The sequence below is a fragment of the Leopardus geoffroyi genome, chromosome B2, assembly GCF_018350155.1.
Source record: "Leopardus geoffroyi isolate Oge1 chromosome B2, O.geoffroyi_Oge1_pat1.0, whole genome shotgun sequence".
NCBI lineage: Eukaryota > Metazoa > Chordata > Mammalia > Carnivora > Felidae > Leopardus > Leopardus geoffroyi.
The window spans coordinates 21,917,101-21,936,278 of NC_059332.1; positions in this window are offsets into that span (position 1 = coordinate 21,917,101).

The following is a 19,178-nucleotide window of genomic DNA, read 5'->3' on the forward strand; positions in this document are numbered from 1 at the left end:
ATGTTCATCATGGAGAGGTCTTTGAAAACAGCATGTGAGAAAGCAGCTTAAACCACCCCACTGTGTACCAGGCTAAAAACATTGGCCCCAGAGGCTAACAGTTTGTTGCATGAGGGGACCAAGAAGAAAACCAGCTTGATTTTAATTGTCTGTCAAATCTGTTGAAAATTAACTTTTTCTAAACTAATTCCTTTTGAAGCTTTCAAAGCTTTAGAACATAATAAACACTACCTTTCACTGGACTTGTCATTGATTCAACTATTCTTTGACCAGGCACATGAGCTATTTTCTGGAAGTATATGACTGTTGTCTCTGATGACTTTCAAAACATGAATTTACCCATCTAAACTTTCTGGCTATGCTATCCATAGAATTTTTAACCCTTATGTGTATTTTCAATGAATGGCATCTGAGGGTTAGCAAATTCCATGTTTATTAAGTGCCCCACAGGTTAGAAGGCAGTAGAAGAGGAGTAAGTACATGAGCCTGGAGATACTCCAGTCTGGTTCTAGCTTTGGCTCTGTCACTGAACTACTTGTGTCAAGAGCTTAATTTCTGAGATTGTTCCTCATTTATGACAGTCCCTAGCTTGTGGGATTGCTGTGGGAATTAAATTTGATAATGCATAAAAATATCTTAGAGGCTCAGTATGGAGTGCTGATCATGTTGTAAGTACACATTCTTGTGGGTAAGTAACATTAGCTATTACTAACAATTTAACATCCAGTCTCTAGTCACAGGTTGTTCAATATAGCATCCATTGGTCACATGTAGCCTTTGAGCACTTGAAATGAGGCTAGCCCAAATTGAGAAGTGTGTGAATATAAAATACAAACTGGATTTTGAAGTCTTGGTATGAACACAGGAATGTAAAATATTTCTTGGATAATTTTTAAAATATTGTTTTGTTGAAATGATACATTTTGGATATATTGTGTTAAATAAAATGTATTATTAAAGGTAATTTCACCTGTTTCTTTTTCTTGTTTTGAAAATGTGACTACTAGAAAATTTTAAATTATACTTATGGCTTGCACATCGGATTTCTTTTGTACTCTGCAGGTCTAGGCAGGCAGATGGGGTGGGATGGTAAAGTGAACCCCCAAATCATGTTCCATGTGATTACTATCTGGTGGTTACCAGGGGCTTGGACAACGGTCTGGGGGAGGAAATCTTCTTCCTAGGGCATGGTGAATACTTACTTATATTATTCAATTCTACAGATAGTGACTGAGGTCAAGGGGTGGACATCTGAGGGAGCAGCACTCAGTCACCTGAGTCTAAAGATGGGACCAAAAATCTGGGGGTTCTGACGATGGAAGTTTGGAGAGGTGCAGACCAGGATCTGGGGTGGAGTCTAAGATCCAGGGTAGGGCATATTGTTGACACAGAACCAAATGGCAAGGGAGGCAGCAGCTCAAGGGTGGAAAATCAATTTCTCAGGGGCACTGTTGATATGGATACAATTCAATTCCACAGGTATTGATTAGAACATACTATTCTCCAGAACCTTTATTAGAAACTCATGAAAGCACTGTGCCTGCCTTCAAGGTGCTCACACTCTAGCACAGAGTGATGAAGTGCTATGATAAACTACAATGGGAGCTCATTATAGGGAAAACTAATCCATTTTGTAGGTAAGGAACATTTTTCTAGAGAAAGCAATATCTCAACTAAGATCTCTGAGGAAGTAACCAAGAAAGAAAGGGTAAGCACATTCTAGGTAAGGGAGCAGCATGGGCAAAAGCTTAGGTGGTCAGGAGAGTACTGTGTACTCCAGGAGCTTCAAGTGCTCAGTGTTGCTTCAGTGTAGATTGAAAGGTGGGAGTCGCTGGAAGCTGGAGAGAGGAGGAAAACCCAGATTATAGAGGGGATGGTATCACAGATGGAGGGCTTTGAGGGAACTTTACAGAACATTCAGCACAGGAGTGACCTGGGCATATTTGTGCTTTAGAAAGATTTCTCTGACTACATTGTGATGGTTCCAGTTCTAGATAAGATGAATTAAACACAGCTCATCCAGTCTCTCCCACTTAACTCAGTATAAAACTTGAACAGCTATTTAAGGACTCTGGAGGTAAATAGTAGCAAGTGAATCAGGGAAGAAGACTAGCATTTGAATTGCCACTAAGCCAGTTGTGAGTTTGTTTTTTTCCCTTCCAATGTTTCCTGGACTCAGCAGCACAACCTGAAACCTGGAAAGTGGCATCAGCACAGAGAAAGATCTAGGAGAAGCTCTCTGGGTCTGACTTGAGGAGTGGATAAGGGATCTCCTAATGCTAATAGAAAGTGGGAAATTCCCCGTATTTTCCCCCATTTCTCCATTCTCTTGCATCTCAGCCCCCAAGCAATTCTTTGGTGGCAGCAGGAATAGTGGCAGCAATGGGGGCCCCAAAACTCTGAGGGAAGAAGAACTCCAGTCAGAAGAGCTGTGGTCCAAGAAGGTGCACTGAACACTTGTTAATGTTTTTTAAACTTTTTTTCATTGCTTGGTCCCAAGCATGGACTCAGTTGCACCAAGTGTGTGTCATAGTGAGTAAATAAGCTCCAACATTCTGGCTGGAGACTGAAAAGACCAGAAAGTATTGGGGAGATCACAGAGAAAAAGGAACTCAGAAAAGCAATCTTGTAAAATTGTTTATGAACTGCTGGGCTCACCACTGGGCTGCAAATGCACGGATCTGACCCTAAACAGAACTGACTTTGAGACTTTGAGACACAGACTTTGAGCACTGACCCATTAGATAGACCACAGCGCAGCACCCAGACTGCCCACTGGGTGACACACATGGGAGACACATCTGAATAACTCTGCAAAAGCTTTGAAAATGGTATTGATATTTAAACCACACAGACAGAAGGCTGTTCACAACTTGCAGCTGAACCCAACAGAGTCTGTTAAGCAAAGCAGTTTCCCTGCCTAAACAAAACCATCAGCATTCCCCATAGGTTTGAAATAAGACCTGGAGTATTATAACATAATATCCAAAATATCCTGGAAATAATCCAAAATTACTTAGCATTCTAAGAACCAGGAAAATTTTAATTTGCATGAAGAATAACCAACAGATGCCAAAGTCATGATGTCACAGATGTTGGAATTATCTGACAGACTTTAAAGCAGTAATTATAACAATGCTTCAAGAAGTAATGGCAAACCCTCTTGAAAACAGTGGGAGGATAGAAAGTCTCAGTAAACAAACAAAAGATACTAAATGGTGAAAAGAACCAAACAGGAACTTTAGAAATGAAAAATACAGTAACCAACATTTTAAAACCTGAGTGGGCTTCATGGAAATGATAGAGAAAAGAATCAGTGAACTTGATGATTGATAGAAACAATCTAATATGAATAACTGGATGTTCAGCTTCTGACATTCAAAATTGATTGTTCCAGCCTGACAATATGTTTTGGTAAAGGAAACCATTTTCTAATATTTTTATCTCTTATTTAGTATCTTGGGTGGAGGGGTTCTATTCATTCCATAGCATAGAGAAGATGCTTTAGTTGTGCAACTTGCTGCTCTGGGTAGGAAAAAGAGGGAAAATCTATCTCTTTCCATCCTAGGAGATGATGAGAGAAAAAAATAGTGAAAAAGAGGTAGGAGAGGTTGGTTGTAAGTGTGTTGTAATTTTCTGTTTTTATGCTGAGGAGGATTGAGAGTGTCTGAGTATCAGAAGTGTGTTGGAGCTGGCTTGTACAAACTCTTAAAATTTGACATGGTGGGGATATTTGCACCATGATAATTGGCAAACATTTCAAACTCTTGGAGAGTCTATTGCTAAATTATCAGCACAGTACTGGTGACAGATGGATCAAAGGGAACATGGGGAACAGAGGGTGGGTTATGCTTCCCCTCTTTACCATTTGGCACCCTGAAGGACAATGCTATGCAAGGACCACACTAGCATGGTGTGATCCAGCATGGTGGTATGACATAGTTGGACAGAGAGCAAATTTGGTTAACATTCTCAACCTTACCTATTTCTCACATAGTGTAAATGTTGGGCTGAAAGCTATGGTCTGCTGTGGTAAGGTGGGGAACCCCACGACAGAGCCTGGTCAGGGAACTCAGACTCAGCTGTCAACCAGTAAGAGCTGAAAGAAGGCTAAGTCAGTGGGAGGATCCACCGGAAAGGAACGGGCCTCAGGGTCATGAGGCACAAATGTCATCAGCAGACTGGCAAATCCAACAGACAAAATCAGGCCACCTTAGTGCCAGATTGACCAGGACAAAATGGGGCTGAGGATAGTTGGATCTCCTTATCCCTTTATTCCACCACCATGAGGTCATAGGAGGCCTCTACCCCCATATACCCAGTACATCTTGGAAGGGATGGACATGGAAGTGAGGGCACTGAGATATAATTTTCCCAAGAATGAGTATCAAAGGGATTAAGTTACTGCATCTAACTAAGGTCAGAAATCAGTCTATAATTAATTATCTTTCCTCTGCTACCTGATAGGTGGGAGATCAAGAGGAAAACAGAATCAGGTACAGGTCCAAACAAAACAGACCACATTCTTTCTTCCTATCTGGCTGGTAGTGTAAATTTGTCACCCAGCAACACTTGCAAAGTAAATGAAGAGCATAACTTGTGTTTATTTAAATGTACAATTCATAATTCATGAGTTTTTAATTTTTTTAATTTTTATGTTTAAATATAGGTTATTTTATTTTATTTTATTATTTATTTATTATTATTTTTTAATATCTTGAGACTTTATTTCAGAATACACTGTATTTCCAAAGTAATTTTCTAAGTAGTCTTTTCTTTGGTTACATTTTATTTATTTATTTATTTATTTATTTATTTATTTATTTTACATCCAAATTAGCATATAGTGCAACAATGATTTCAGGAGTAGATTCCTTAATGCCCCTTACACATTTAGCCCATCCTCCCTCCCACGAACCCTCCAGTAACCCTCAGTTGGTTCTCCATATTTAAGAGTCTCTTATGTTTTGTCCCCCTCTCTGTTTTTATATTATTTTTGTTTCCCTTCCCTTATGTTCATCTGTTTTGTCTCCCAAAGTCCTCATATGAGTGAAGTCACATGATATTTGTCTTTCTATGACTGACTAATTTTGCTTAGCATAATACCCTCCAGTTCCAGCCATGTAGTTGCAAATGGCAAAATTTCATTCTTTTTGATTGCTGAGTAATACTCCTTTGAATATATATACCACATCTTCTTTATCCATTCATCTATCGATGGACATTTGAGCTCTTTCCATACTTTGGCTATTGTTGATAGTGCTGCTATAAAAATTGGGGTGAATGTGCCCCTTTGAAACAGCACACCTGTATCCCTTGGATAAATACCTAGTAGTGCAATTGCTAGTACAATTCCTAACTAATCGTAGGGTAGTTATATTTTTAATTTTTTGAGGAACCTCCATACTGTTTTCCAGAGTGGCTGCACCAGCCTGCATTCCCTAGAGTTTTTTTTTTTTTTTTTTTTTTTTAAAGCTCAATCATACTTTGCAAATCAAGGTTTGACCTCAACTTTATTTTGCAGATGGAAAAGAAGCTGGGGCTATTGCAGTGGAAGACAGAAAGACTACATCTTGGGTGCCTCTCCATGATTAAGGCTTTGCTGTCAGACTGGTAATTCCAGAAACTAAATTTTTATCATTTATCCCTGGAATAACCAGGATCAGAGGAAATGGTTCATTTTGAACTCAGAAGAGGTGACTTGATAAAGAATACTGAGTTTATTTAGTTGCTATGAAAAATATAATTGCCAGTGGACTAGAATGCTCAAAGATGTAGGATGTTAAGGCCAAAAAGATAGCTGAGATAATTTAGCCCATTGACTGAGACCTGAGGAGGCAAAAACACGTACTCAAAGTTAGGCAACTCATTGTCCATGGCAGGACTGGAACTCAAACTCTGGCCCCACTCCCATTTTATGTGAGAACGCTAGGATTCTACCCCACTGCTACATTTGCAGAAGAGTCTATGTGAGGAACCATGTCACAGTTGGAAGGCAGCTTAACAATCATGCAGTTAGAAGAAGAACTTCATTCCACTTGCCAAACACATGGGAATCTCCCATGGGCCCATATTTCAGATACACAGTTGCTGATTCTCTGCTTCTTTTTTCTTTTTTTTCTAAATTCCATGAAGAAAGACCACTGGGTCTCTCCTGAGGCCATAAATGCTTAGAGCATATTATGTCTGAGTGACATGATAAGCCCAACACAGTTTTGATTGGATCAAAATGTGTCCCAAGTCATGTAGTAATAGCTAGTAGTGATAGGTCCCCATATTGGGCATTTGCTGTATATATGTCAGGTATCAGTGTTGAACACTTTACATGTATTACTTTTTTATTGACAGACTTACAAAATATCCCTAAGGGTCTACTAGTTTCTACCTCAGAACGTGTTTTTTTTTCTCCACACCTGTGGGCCTCCATGGCCTGTGTGGAACAGCGTGGCTTATGGGTCACATCAGCAGCCATGTTTCGTGTAGCTTTCTCAATATGCCAACTCTTCTCTCTCACCCCACAGGGATCCCACACGCCTGTGTCTTGGTGGGCTCTGAGAGCCCTGGGAATTCTTGGGGCCAACCCAGGCTCTGTCAGGCACACACTTTCTCTCTTACATGGGTTCGAATCTCCGTGTTGGCTTATGTGCAAGGCTGGTGAGCTTCTTGAGACAGACTTGTGTTATGTTTTCAACAAGAAAGGAAGAACAAAGGTACTGAATGAAAATTGGAAACATTTAAGAGAAAGGTAATCTCCCAGAGAAACAAACATAATACAGAGAAGTGCACATAAATAGTTGAGATTTATGGTCTACACCTCAAGATTTGGAGCTCTGTGGGTCCCTTTGCAAGGACAAATGGTAGGCAAATCCCCTCGTGTTCCCCTGGACTCTGAGGCAGGCAGGTGGATGGTGTGGAAAAGCTATTACTTCTCAGGTACTTGTGGAATAGCTGGCTGTCAAAGAGTTCCTGACAAACTGACTGAAATGGGGGATGTGGGGTGGGGGTGTGGCAAAATAAAAAAGAAGGACATCCTAGGTTGGACTCCAAGGCAGAGGACAGCATTCTGGGGACAGCCTGGCCCCTTTGCCGTCTCTACCTGATCTGACCCTTTAGATCAATGTAAACTTTGGGAGTAGAAGGTTTGATAAATACAAAGAATTGAGCAAAAGGCTGTATGTACACTTCATCAAAGCTTCTCTGTCTCATATTTCTTTCTTTATCTCTCTCTTTTCTTAAGTAGGCTTCACACCCAGTGTGGAGTTGAATGCAGGGCTTGAACTCACCACCCTGAGATCAAGACCTGGGCTGAGATAAAAAGTTGGATGCTTAACTGACTGAGCCACCCAGGTTCCCCTCTGTTTGGTATTTCTATTTCATTTTTTAATGATCAAAACTCTATTAAAAATCCACAAAGACCTTTGTTTTATATTGTGGTAAAATATACATAACATAAAATTTATCATCTTAACCACTTGTTCAATGGCCTTAAGTACCTTTATACTGTTGTGCAACCATCACCACAATCTGTCCCCAAAACTTTTTCATCTTCCCAAACTGAAACTGTCCCCATTAGACACTAACTCCCCATTTCACCCACTGCCAGCCCACGGCAACCCCCACTCCACTTTCTTTCTCTATGAATTTGATGACTCTAAGTACTGGATAGAAGTGGAATCATACAGTATTCATCCCTTTTATGACTGGCTTATTTCAATTAGCACAACTTCAAGTTTCATCAGTGTTGTAACTCGTGTCAGAATTTCCTTCTTTTTAAGGCTGAATAATATTCCACTGTATGTACAGACCACATTTTAAATCCATTCATCCATCAATGGACACTTAAGTTTTTTCCACCTTTTGGCTATTGTGAATACTGCTGCTATGAACATGACCATACAAGTATCTGTTCTAGTCCCTTCTTTCAATTTTTTTCCAGTTATTTAGGAAGGAAATTGCTTGATCATGTGGTAGTTCTGTTTTTAATTTTTTGAGAAACTGCTCTACCATGCACAAATAGTTTTACATTGATTCTGGCAGTTCAGACAAACCCATTATCTCTCCATAACTATGAATGATTCAAGATTATCAGGGTTTTGCTGTTACTTGGTAGCACTGGGTTTGAATACTTTAATTTAACAAGGGGTTTATTTAATTTGTTAAAAAAAAAATGGAAAGGGTCTTTCTGAAATCATCCTCTCCTTTGGGAGCCTAGGTATGTCCCTCAGTCTAGTTTGTTGAGGAAGACAGAATATGAGCCCCCAAAGGTGTCTCTGTCTTTTTTTTTTAAAGTTTATTTATTTATTTTTGAGTGAGAGACACAGAGAGAGAGCAGGGGAGGGGCAGAGAGGGAGAGAGAGAGTGAGAGAATCCCAAGCAGGCTTTGCACTGTAAGCACAGAGCCAGATGCAGGGGTCGAACTCACGAACTGTGAGATCATGACCTGAGCCAAAAGCAAGAATCGGATGCTCAACCGACTGAGCCACCCAGGCTCTCCAAGACGTCTCTGTCTCAATCCCTAGAACCTGTTATGTTATATGGAAAAAATAAAAACTTTGCAGGTGTGATTAGGGACCTTGGATTATCCAGGTGGATCCAATGTAATCACAAGGGTCTCTAAGGTGGTCAGGGGAAGACACTCCAGGAAGGTGTGACTCTGGAAGAAAGACACAGAGGCAACATTTTGAAGACAGGGAAAGAGATCATGAGTCAGGAAATGTGGGTGGCTGAAAAGCAAGGGAAAAGATTTTTCCCCAGGACCTGAAGAAGGAACACAGTCCTGTCTTCACCTTGGTATTAGACCTAGAGGCCTATTTCAGGCCTCAGACCTCCAGGCTGAAAGAGAATACACTTGTGCAAACTGCCAAGTTAGTGGTGATTTAACACAGCAATGGCAGGAGATTCACACAGGTGGGGACCATAGGGTCCCGTATTCACAGTTTGTACTTCCCCTGTTGCTATTGCCCATCAAATCAGAAGTGCCCTAAGAGCAAATTCTGTGTCCACCTCGTTCACACGGTGACCTGGCCTCTATCCCAGGGCCTGGTGGGATAGACACGATGAACACTCTGTGAAGAGACATGGGTGACTAGGTTGCAAGTATGTCAGCAAAATGATGAGGAAGGGCAAGCCAGGACCAGGCAGGGCTCCGTGCTGCCCCAAAGCAGGAGGCTCTACCCTCGCATAGCTTCAAGAGTTTGGACAACAGTCCTGGTTGGGGGCTGATACTCTGCACAACTCCATATGCTTGGTTTCCATACTTTATCAAAAATGTAGTTCTGCTAAGAATAGTTCTACTTTAATTACTGACCGTACTAGTTTCAGTCATGATAATTGGATAATTGATTTTAACCTCTTTGAACCTCATTAAAAAATCTTTTAAATGGGGATATTGGTTTACAGGATAGTGGTGACTTTTAAACTACCTTACTTGTGAGAAAGTATCTAGCACAGTGCTCTTCAAAGCAAGCCCATAATAAGGACTGAAAAAAACATTGCAGGTAAATCCAAGGTCAAAGTGCTCAAGGCAACTGATTCTCAATGAAGTTTTCTCCCTTTTTCACTCTTTCTGGGATATTTAAACAGAATTGTTTGCTTTGCATCAGAGACCTTCCTTTCTTTTCTTTCCTTTGGAAAAAGAGGGGGAGCATGGGGGTGGGAGAGAAGCTTCTTGGGAATATGGAACTCAATAGGGCCAAGATCTTCCCTCTCTGCACTTCCCTGATAAGAGATATTTTCCTGTTCCATTAAAAGAGTTTGAATCTGTTCCCAGCTTCAGTTGAAGGGATTACTACCCTTACAAAGAACAAAGCATTTTAAGAAAAATCTAAACAATGCCTTTGAACACGTTTTTATTATAGCGTTAATGTCTGCCAAAATTTCAGGATCAAAGAAATCTGAAAACATTTATACAATAGTCAACACTTTGTGAAAAATGTTAGATTAATGGGGAGGCCATGTCAAGTATTAAATACTTATGGTTCCATTTTCTTTTTCTGGCCCAGTAAGGAATAGACTCAGAATGAACTCATTTTAATTTTTTCCAAATTAAAAAAAAAATTTTTGGTAAACTATACATAATGTGCACTTTTAGCCATTTTTTAAGTTTGCAGTGGCATTAGGTACATTCACTTGGTTGTTTAACCATCACTGCTATCTTCAAATTTTTTCACCAAACTAACCTTTGTATTTTAAGATACAAGTTGCATCAGTAGATTTAGAGTCTATATTATCTTCCAGTCAGTATTTAGAATTGTTCTGATGTTCTATATAAATATCATGCGTTTGCATATGAGCAATTATAGATGGCTCAAAGGAGGAAGGAAAGAGAAGAGAAAATATGTATTGAGTGCCCACTAAGCCCTACATATTACATATTCCACACAAGGATCTGTGAAGCAGAAACTGTTATCCCATTTTACAGAAACCGAGGCATAGAAAAATTAAGTAGCTTGCCCAAGGTCACATAACCCGGAAGTGATGTAGCTCATGCTCACCCCTGATCTGTTTTCAATGGCACCACGCTCTCAAGTTTAGACCACGTTAAGCGCAAAGGAAAGAAGGAAAGGAATTTGGGTAAGATGAAGACTTTAGGACTGTTACGCTGCTGGTTAATGAAAAAACCTTCTAGAAAAGTATAGGTTTTGCTTTGTTGGAGATTTTTAAGGACTCAGGACTCAGGACTCAGGTCTTCTCCCGCCTCCTGTATCCTTTGACTGAAAGATTCTCTGGGGGATCCCCGTGGTTGCATTAAAGTACCCTATTGTTACAAGTCATTGTGAAATGGTGACAATAGGGACAAAGATAAGCAAGGAGCAGATTAGAAGGCTAGTGGCACAGCAAGCTGTGTCAGAGGGGAGGATGTCTGGGCTGGGCTGCTGTTCCTGGACATTCCTGTTTTGCTCAGAATACCATATCTGAGCTGGAGGAGGAGGTGCTGGAAAGGAAACAGATGGCTTCTCCGTGAATACAGGATGGGTGGACTTTGCTAGAAAAGTCTCACCCTTCACAGATGAACCGGAGACTCATGCTTCATTTCTAACTGAAATCTGGTGCTGTCTCTGAGGCTGCTTTTCCGGAAGATGCAGTTAGAGTGACATCATGATACAATATTAGCTAATTTTTTTGTCAATTTCTGTGCTAGACAATAAATGGTGATTGTTTTACTTGCCCCGCATCTCCAAATGACGTGAACACTTTGGTTCTATTAGTGCCTCTATTTAACAAGTGAGGACATGGAGGCCACATGGCCCAGAGGTCCAGGGGCAGAATTTCCGCTAAGGACCATCTGTACCCCAAGTCCATGCTCGTCTTCACCATGACATTCTGTCCAGTGTTAAGGCCACATACACATGGGCACAAAACCTGGCTGCACTAATTACTACCCTGTGCTCTCCCATGGAGTCTCAGTTTGCAATATTATGAATAGTGGGAATTATACTACCTACTACATGGGATTGCTATGAGTATTAAGTAAAATTACCCACGTGTTAAAGTTGGCCAAATAATAGGCCCATGTTACAGATTGAATTGTATCCTCCCAAACGGTATGTTGAAATCCTAACCACAGAAGCTTAGGATAACCTTATTTGGAAATAAGGTGTTTACATGGACAACCAAATTAAAATGAGATCATTAGAGGGGGCCCAAATCCAGTATGACTTGTGTCCTTATAAGAAGGGGAATTTGGACATAGAGACAGACATGTATGGAGGGAAGGTGATGGAAAGATACACAGGGAGAGGGCCATGTGAAGATAGGATTGAAGAGGTGTTAAGCCAAAGAATGCCTGGGGCTACCAGACTACCAGAAGCTAGGAGAAGCACAGAATGGTTCTTCCTTAGCACCTTCAGAGGGAGTATGGCCCTGCTGATACCTTGATTTGACTTCTGGCCTCCAGAACTGTGAGACAATAAATTTCTGTTGCTCTAAGTCACTCAATTTGTGGTACTTTTGTTACAGCAAGCCTGGCAAACTAATACAGTGTGCAATCCAGATTATTTTTCTTCCTTAGACCATACATTGATCAGACATTTTAAGCCAAGTGCAAGAGATTTGTTCAAAGGTGAACTACTTGTTTCTACTCTCAGGTTGCTTATGCCTCAGTATGGCAGACAGAAAGTAAACACGTAATTACAGGAGAATGTGGTTAGTGCAACCCCATGGTCAAGGCAAGGGGAGGGCACTACAGGAGACCCTGTAACCCAGCCTGGGTATCAGAGATGGAAAGCTTCTTGGAGGGAGTGATACTCTAAAAATGGTGAAGTAGCAGTATTTTCGATAAGGACAAGGCTGTCATGGAACAAGGATGTTAACAACATTTTTGTTGTTATAATAGAACAAGCTCAGTTCTGAGTTGGAATGAAAAATGACAGGAACAAGCAAGATTAGAGGGAAGCCTATGTATTTGTTTCATTTAGCAGTTTTACCTCCAGAATAACTTTTTAGCTAGGGTAGCTCATTATTAAGGTTGGTTATTGGTAGTGGTGAGTGGGGACTGGGGTAGGGTGGAGTAATTGATGATATCAGGGACCTTTAATCAATAGGCACAAAATGATGTCTCTTTGTGTCAGAATATTCCCTTTATTTGGCTCTTTTTCTTGAACATGTGCTATGTGGTGGGAGACAATTCCAAAGCTAGATTTGGACAACTGGGTTAGGTTGTATAGGTTGTGGACTGCACAGAGACAGAGGACTGAAATCCAGTGTGTGCCCACTTACAAAGCCATGTATCTGGGCATAGGCCCATGTCTGTCTACAAGACAAGTACTCTTCTTCTTGGCACAAAAGTGTCATCTTCTTGCCAAGTCATATGACACTGATTCTGGCTTCACCAGGGGTACCTTTTTATAATCACATATAATATTTTATAATCACATATAATTGATGTTATCTATCCCAGTGGTAGTCCCAAGCATGGAATTTGATCTTGCTGCATGACAAGGCAGCTGCTCCTTTGAAACAAAGCCTATTTTACATGGTGGAAGTCTGCCCAAGGAGTCCTTGTGACACAGTTAGAGACTGGATCCACGACAACTAACTGTATTCCCTTCTCATTAGCTAAATTAGCTGAAGTCTGAACCTTTATTATGTGGATTCTGGCTCATGTTCCTGACTTTGAGACTATATCTGGTTTTTGTGGAGTCTAGAGGGGAAGGGACATAATAAAGTCCTAAGCCGTTGGCTAATAAACGTTCATTATAAATATTATCTATGCAATTAGGACAATGTTCTCCACAAATTCCATTCTTGTCATGCACATATCTGTCTAGTACTTTGCAAATTTCCCTGACTTCAGAGTTTATTCTCCTGCAGACCCTACCACGTATTTTCTTTAGAAGTAAAGTAAATGAGTGCTGTGGGGGTTGAGGGGTGTGCTCCAGGCCAGAATATAAACAGACTATAGGTTCTGATGCTATTGTCAGGAGGATGCTGAAGAAGGAACTCTACTCACAATAGAAGCAATACACCTGTCTTTCTTCCAGCAGAGGGAAAAAAAATAGTATGGGGATGGTGAAAAGGTTATAAGTAGGTCCACATGCAGTTCCAGATGTAAGTGGGGAAACAGAAGGAGCTGGGGTGGGATCACACGATAAGGTAATGGGATTCCCTATTCCCATGTGGCTCTGGGGAAGGGAAATCCTGCCCACTAGTAAAATTGGAATTTCTGTGTTAGTCTGTGGATTCATATGAAGATGCTCTAACAATCACAACTTAAATAAATATCACTGACTTACCATTCCACATGCATGTTACAGAATCTTTCCAGACTCTCTTCTTATCTGAGGCTGGTTACTTCTGGGCACCTCGTGTCAGCTCAAGAGCAGCTCTTTCCTGTTTCATTCTTCACCACCCTCCCCTGGTGCTGTTGTCCAAGCTCTTAAAGCTACTGTTGTGTGTTTTGGAGAAGCATGGAGCCTATGCCAGGCCTGATTCTCTCCTCCCCCACTTTGTGCTGGGTTCTTCCAAGTTTGTGGAACAAGCCATGCTGTGTTCTACCCACTTGCCCAGGTGCCACATGGTTATTGGACCCTACAAAATGCCACGGGATCCCTGACATTATAAAGTCAGCTTCTGGCTCAGCTTCTCTCTCCTTGAGGCTTTGCCACAAATCCAAGGGGCTGGGTGGGGAGATGGGATGCCTTTTGACTCTACCTTTGCGCTCATGAGCTCAGCTACAACATGATGCCAACCCCATGGTTTCCACCCTGAAGATATCCAGCAGAGATGACATGGTGTCCTTTGCTAAGGTGAGAATTTATTTCTTTCCAAAGTTGTGTTGATTTTTAATTACTTTAAAAAATTTTAAATGTTTATTTTTGAGAGACGGGGGGTGAGGGGCAGAGAGAGAAAGAGAGAGAGAGACCCAGAATCTGAAGTAGGCTCCAGGCTCTGAGCTGTCAGCACAGAGCCCAATGAAGGGCCCAAGCATATGAACTGCGAGATCATGACCTGAGCCGAAGCTGGACCTTTAAACAACTGAGCCACCCAGGGGCCCCGCTATTATTTTATTTTATTTTATTTTATTTTATTTTATTTTATTTTATATTTTATTTTTTTTAGAGCTGCTTCCCCAGCCTTGAAAGTCCTCTGGGAGCAACTCCTCGAGGGCAAAAACAGGTGTGATGCAGCTCTCAGTAGATGACTTTAGTGGCTTGTTTCTGATTCTAAGATTCTGAGTGCACTGAACATGGCTATGAGATTATGATTATGGTGGAAGTTAAGAAGGAAGTCATCGAGAAGTATGAACAAGGTATGTGTGTGGTGGAAATTGCAAGATTTTATAAGAAGTCTACATCTGCATCTCATCTGCAGAGGAGGAGGAAAAAAGCAGAGGAATCCCTCACTTTAAATGAGATTAGGAAGATATGTCAAATACGGGAAACAGTGCAAAATTTTGTAGAAAAGCACCACCCGAATAAGGCTATAGCAGTGCGAGCGATGAATATGTTTAACGAGAATGCAGTGTTGCATTTCCATGAAATCCTCAGGAGGCAAAAGCAAGTGTCAATGGATAGGTTCCTTGGTAAAGTTGCTCAAAAAGAAAAAGATTCCATTAAGTCAATAGATAACAGTGATTCTGTTAGTGATGGTGAAAGTTGTCCTACACAATAACCCTTCCTTTCTTGACTCCTTCACACCAACCATGAAGTTTTTCAAAAGGTAAGTGCAATTTAATTTGTTTTTCTTTATTTTTTGTATTTTCTTTGTGACTTTGTATTATATTACAGTATTATAATTATTTATATATGTATATTTTTGGGTTGTGGAACAAATCATCTAAGTTTCCATTATTTCTTATGGGAAAATTCGCTTTGATAGACAAGTGCTTTGGATTATAAGCATGTTTCCGGAACGATATATGCTCGCAAACCAAGGTTTTACTGTACTTCCATTTTGTTACCAAAAATGAGATGAGGAAAGGAAAGAAGTGCTGTGGTCTGAGTGTCTGTGCCCCACCCCCCAAATTCATATGTTGAAATCTACCCCCCAGGATGATGGTATTTAGAGGTGGGCACTTGGGAGATAATTAGGTCATGAAGGTATAAGTCTCAGGAGTGGGATTAATGCCCTTAAAAAAGAGACCCCAGAGAATGCCCTCACCCGCCCCCACCACCACGTGAGGATACACTGAGAAGACAGCTACCAACGATCCAGGAAGCAGGTTCTCAGCAGACACTGAATATGCTGGCACCTTGATCTTGGAATTCCCAGCCTCCAGAACTATGAGCGATACATTTCTGTTGTTTATACGCTCCTTATTCTATGGTATTTTTGTTACAGCAGTCCAAAGGGATGGAACCCAGCATGATCTTGGCTCCAGTGAATATTGTGGTACATGAGTATGACTACGTGGGCTCTGGAAAACAAATGTGGGAAGAAGGTTGACGGGCACAGGGCCAGGCGCTATGGGTCTGCCCATCCAGGCCTCCTGGCTTCTATGGGTACTATGTCTGCCCTGAATTTCCTCACACCTGCTGCTTATTACCCTCAAAACAGCTGCTCTCTGCTCCCTGCCCCCCCTGCATCTCCAGTCTCTGGTCCCCTTTCACTGCATTTGTTCAGGTTACCATGCTGTTTTCCAGGCGCTTCTCAGGCTGGCATCCCCTCTCTCTCCTTCATCCATCCCATCCTCAGGGAACCTACACAGGACCCTCACTTACTGGGTCAGACCCACACCTCTCAACACTCAGGGATGAAGACAACATGAGTTAAACATGACAGGGGTGAGGGTGACACTTGGTGTCATGACACTTGGTGAAGAGAATACCTTCTCACCAGGGAGGGATGGAAAGGAGTTCCTTGAGAGGGAGGCAAGGGCACCCTTTGATGGGGAGATGGGCTCAGACTGAGATGTGGGTTCACAATAAGCTTCAAGAAACGCTTGCTGATTCTTTCAGTTCTGGGGATTGTAACTAAGCATTAACAGAAAAGCCTGTGCTTGGGTGAGAGTGTTTTATTATATACTTCATTTCATCTAAAATCAAATTCATTGCCTAATGATAGCAGAAATACAGTATGCACCAGTCACTGGGAATGAAACACCAGATTGATAGCCAGGAAGCCAGAGCTGGGACTGCTTCCATCATGGGCACCAGGGTCTCTAATGTCATCCATCCTTCAAGGGCCAGCTCATGGCTCCTTCCACCATGAAACCAACCCTGTACACCCTCCCCATGAAGCCAGAGTGTTCTGTTCCTCTTTCTTGCTACCTACCATGGACTACCCATCCTATAAGATTTTTGATACTTTGCTTCTTTCCTTTGCCTAAAATATAAGACAGGAATTATATATTATTCATTTCTATATTCTATGTACTATCTTTAATACAGTGGTCAGCAAGTAGGTGGTGCTGGATAAAAAAATTTACTGAAGAAAGAAGGGAAGAAAGAAAACAAGAAGGAAGGAAGGGAAGGGAGGCAGGAAGGGAGGGATGGAGGGAGGAAGGGAGAAAGTGAAAAAGCAAGGCTCTCCTGGACTATTCATCCAATTCATCCAGGCAGGTTTGACATGAATGACCAAGAGATTTTTGTTTTGTTTTGTGTTTTGGTTGTTGTTGAAGACTGTAGCTCTTTCAAATCATGAAACTCAGTAGTTCAGTATATTCCTTAAACATTCATGGTCTTTTTTTTTTTTTTCTTTTCTTTTTTTCTTTTCTGCTCTCATCAATGGGTTAATAGAACTCTTTATTAGCCCACCTTTGTTTATAGCCTGGTTGCTTCTTGACTTAAATTCTGCAAGCCCACAGCTAAACCCATAAAGTGCTCCCTACTATATGACCTCCAACCAAGCAACCAGGGGCAGCATCAGCCAGCAAGAGCCTGGGTTTGCAGTCAGACCGATTTAAATCCCAGCCTGCTGGGCTCATGGGAAGGGGGAGGGGGAAGGGGGAAGGGGAGCGGGTGGTTACCTCCCTTCTGTAACACCAGCTTTCTCTTCTACAACTTGAATTACCTTATCACCTGCGCACCGGCTGTTATTGAGATAGGAAAAATATGTGTATATGTATCAATGTCTGGTACATAGCAAATGCTCAAATAATGGTTAGCTTTCAAGCCATGGTATTATTATTTTTATTATTGTTGTTGTTCTGACTTCTCAGATGCTATCTTTCTAAGCCCGCTCATTTAAAATCCTTTTAATTTCTCTTTATGCTGAAGCCTGGTTGTATCCCTTTGATCATTTCTATAATATTCTCTGGCCCCTTCTCAAATTCTCTTCCATTTCTGAGTAGAAGAAGGGAAAGCCACAATAAAATGGTACAGCCTTCTGCCGCATGGATGTTTTCTTTTTTTCTAGACCTTGCTTGGGTTTCAGGGAATCCATAAAAATATCAGCTAAGGGAAGAAATCATTGTTTTCAGCTGAAATAACATCCATGCATAAATTCTTTTCCACAGGAGTGAGGAGACCAAGATACTGGGGGAAAGAATTTGGTTTTGTCACACATTTTAAAGGAAAGCTGGGTGAGAGGAGAGCGGGGCGGGGAGAAAGTTCAGTCTGGTGCATCTGAAGGTAGCTGAAGCCTTCAGTTCCAAATGGAGCCACTGAAGTTATTTACAAACTGGATGTAAACTAGCTCTTTCCTAATTCTCCTGGAGCCCCTGCCTGCCAGAGAAAATGATCAGGAAATTACAGGAACTTGTTTTGCTGACTGACAACAAATGCAGCTGATTCAAATCTGAACTTGAACTGCTGAGACCCGATGAACTGCCTCCCTCACAATTCGGGTTAAAATCAGGATGTGGCCCTTTCCCTTCTCTTGCTAGCTATTTTGGGTTATTTTCGCTGAAGGCAGATGTAATTGTTAAATGTGCAGATGTTACATTTAGTTCCTCCTTTTTGCATGTGTATCTTTTCTTTGCTTTTTTCCTTTTGCAAGAAACAAATTTAATTAAGAGTTATGCACATTTTCTTTCCTGGGCCTGTTTGGCCTGGTTAGAATGTTTCTGTTTAGGGAAGGGGCGCCTGGGTGGCTCAGTCCTTTAAACTTCCGATTTAGATTCAGGTCTCCATTTCACAATTTGTGGGTTCAAGCCCCACGTCAGGCTCTGTGCTGACAGCTTGGAGCCTGGAACCTGCTTCAGATTCTGGATTCTGTGTCTCCCTCTCTCTCTGCCCCTCCCCCACTTATGCTCTGTCTCTCTCTGTCTCTCAAAAGTAAATAAATGTAAAAAAAAAAAAAAAAAAAGAATGTTTTTGTTTGGGGGAAATTTGGACCTGGATATTTCTCTTCAATCCTCTTTGGAGTTCATGGTTCCAGGACGAGGCTCAGTGGACATGCCCCATCCCAGGTCTGATAAAACTAGCTGCACTTAGAAGAAAGAAATCTAGATGCCAAGGAATCATCTGAATACTTAAAAAGGAATGTGGGCTTATGGGCAAGGGCAGGGCTGGAAGACTGCCTCAATCACGTAGGAGGGACAGGGAAAGGGGCTTTAGCTCCTTCCTACCTCTTATTGACAAATGGTTTGTGTCCTTCCTAAGTCACATGTTGAAATCCTAACTCCCAAGGAGATGATATCTGGAGGTGGGGCCTTTGGGAGGAGATTAGGTGATGAGGGTCTAGCCCTCATGAATAGGCTTAGTGCCCTTAAGAAAAAAGTCCCAGAGAGCTGCCTTGCACTTCCTCCATGTTCAAGAACACAGCTCCTATAAACCGGGAAACAGCATCTCATCACA